The sequence below is a fragment of the Rhinolophus sinicus genome, linkage group LG01, assembly GCF_036562045.2.
Source record: "Rhinolophus sinicus isolate RSC01 linkage group LG01, ASM3656204v1, whole genome shotgun sequence".
NCBI classification, from domain to species: domain Eukaryota; kingdom Metazoa; phylum Chordata; class Mammalia; order Chiroptera; family Rhinolophidae; genus Rhinolophus; species Rhinolophus sinicus.
In genome coordinates, this window is record NC_133751.1 from 90,886,140 (window position 1) to 90,888,770 (window position 2,631).

Here is a 2,631-nt window from a genome sequence, read left to right on the forward strand (position 1 = left end):
GTGCATAGAGGGATATTTATAGCATCGAATGCATATATTAGAAAAGAAGATCTAAGATCAATAATCTAAGCATCCATCTTAAAAATTAGAAAAAGAGCAGCAAATTAAATCCAAGGTAAACAGAAGAAAAAAAGTGTTAAAAAATTAGAGCAGAAATCAATGAAACTGAAAACAGGAAATCAGTAAAGAAAATCAATGAAATCAAGAACCGGTTCTATGACAAGGTCAATAAAATTGATAACCCACTAGGAAGGCTAACTAAAAAAAAAAAAAGGACACAAATGACTGATATCAGAAATGAAAGAGGGGACATCACTTCAGTGATAATGATGTGTCAATGTAGGTCTATCATTTATATCAAAGGAACCACTCCGGTAGGTGGATACTGGGGTGACCATACATGTGTGGGGGCAGAAGGTTTGTGGGTAATCTGTTTGCTTTCTGCTGAATTTTGCTGTGAACCTAGAGCTCTTCTAAATATAAATATAATTATATATATATATATATATATATATATATATATATATATATATAATTAGTAAGGGATGATATTTTTAATTTTAAAAAGAAAAGCAATAATGTTTTTTTTGTTTTGTTTTTTTGTTGTTTTTTTTTGTTTTGTTTTGTTTTGTTTTGTTTTTTGTAAAACTGGGCCATTTCAGTGTTCTTTACAATAAAATAAATAGTTCTCTTGATGACTGCAGCTATGTAAGCTCTTTGGTAGTACTCAGAAACATCACAGTCAAGGTGGTTTTCCTGATTGGTGTGTGGTCTTCAAAATTGTAAGGAGTTATTTGCATAAGACTCTGTCAAACCAGTGAGACTGCATTTATGCATCCATCATTCAGGACTGTTTGTAACCTGCACATATTTTTCCCAAATAATCTTGCCTCCGTGTATCACAAGGTCCATCTCACTCAAGTTCACCTCAATGACCATACCTTTGGTAATAATACAAAAGTTGCATAAAGTGGGGGGTGAGGGATTCTTCTTTACACCAAGTATTAGCAGGCAGAAGGTGGCTTTCAGTTCAGAATATGTTACATGGGCCTTCTTGAAACGTAAGCCCATTGACCTAACGAATTTTTCATACTTAGGTGGTTTTTGAGTAAAGCCATGTCCTACAAAACAGACTTCAGTAACTGCCCTCTTCCATGCTTTCTTCTTTCTCTTTCCTGTTTGAATAACTTTTAATACCTCTGTTTCTCCCTGGGCACAAACTTTGAGCAGAGGGACTTCCATTCTCCTTTCTCTTTTTGTTTTTGTTTAATCATATTGGAAAGTAATTTATCTCTGGACTGTCTCTCTCTATCCAGTAGACATGCAGGCTGCTGCTCCTTTTCATCAGTCTTTAGAATGGTGTTTCTTTTTTCCTGCATCTTGATAGTCTTTTTAATTTGTTTTTGTGTTGTTGTTTTTTCAGCATGGCGCTGCTCCTGGTAGAGTTTTTGCTCTGAAACCAATCATCTTTTGTGCCTTCTTTGATCATTCATGATCCTCTCGAACTTCTTTCTCTTTTTTTCGTGGTAATCCAAATGATGTCAATAGCGCTACAGTGTAACTCAATATATTCATTTTGTGACATGGTTACGTCCCCCCAGTCACTGGGTGCGTCCCCCCCCAACACCAAGAAGCTCTCAACTTTCGAGTCTCAGAAACTCGGAGCAGACTCCACGCAACTCGCGACAGGAAAGTGAAAAGAAATCATTTTATATAAGCCATAATAGAATGAAATTCATTTACATACTAGGGGAGTAAGTTAAAAACACTACTGTTGCTTTGAAGCTACAGTTCAAGTCAGTTCAAATCAATAATATTTGAATTTGTATAATTCTTTACATTTTATAATTATTTTTCTCATGATAATACTCTGGCCATTTTGGGGAGTTAAATTATTATTACCATCTCCATTTTATAGGCATTGAAAGTGAAACATTATTCAAAGGACACTAGAAAGTAGAAAAGTCTGAATTCAAGTTTTCTAATTGCGGATTTTGTTGTATTTCTGCATATATGCCCTGGTCGTGAGAAGAGTCTGGAAATACTTTTAATTTGATCCAGCAATGACATGCACTCTTAAAAACCAGAGGGACCAATGGACATCTCCTAGTGCATATAATTAGTCAAACAGCCAAATAGATTTCTTCTCCTTTAGGGGTCCCTTATTCTGCCTGATTGTTTCAAACTCGGCTTCTCTGTTATTCTATGCCATTTTATATGTTTCTTTCTCAGTATTGTCAGATGATTGAAACTATCCGGCAAATTTAGGCATAATCAAGAGGGTTGTGCTATGAGTTTTTAACCTTTAAAATGTCCCTTTCCTCTTAAATAAAAAGAAAACAGTTTTTGAAACAGTTTATATTCTTGCTGAAATGCAAAGTTGATTCAGTATGCATGAGTTTCAATGTCATATCCCGATATTTCAGTGAGAAAAAAATATGCTAACACCATTACCCGTAAATATAAATATGTCATGGCTACTGCAGTGGTATGTAACTCTTTTAGTACCTCCATTCAGGGTCAGAAAGAATTAGATGACCTAAGCCCACGATGTCAAAATACGTAATGTTTTAGCAAGAACCTGGCATAATGTCCTTGAAAGATGCAATGTGTTGTGTGTGGGAGGAGTCA

At 35.1% G+C, this 2,631-nt stretch overlaps 1 pseudogene; it reads right to left on the reverse strand.

The window, feature by feature from the left end:
- Positions 1 to 809: 809 nt before the first annotated feature.
- On the reverse strand, positions 810 to 1,585 carry LOC109447571 (ribosome biogenesis protein NSA2 homolog; annotated as a pseudogene).
- Positions 1,586 to 2,631: the final 1,046 nt, after the last annotated feature.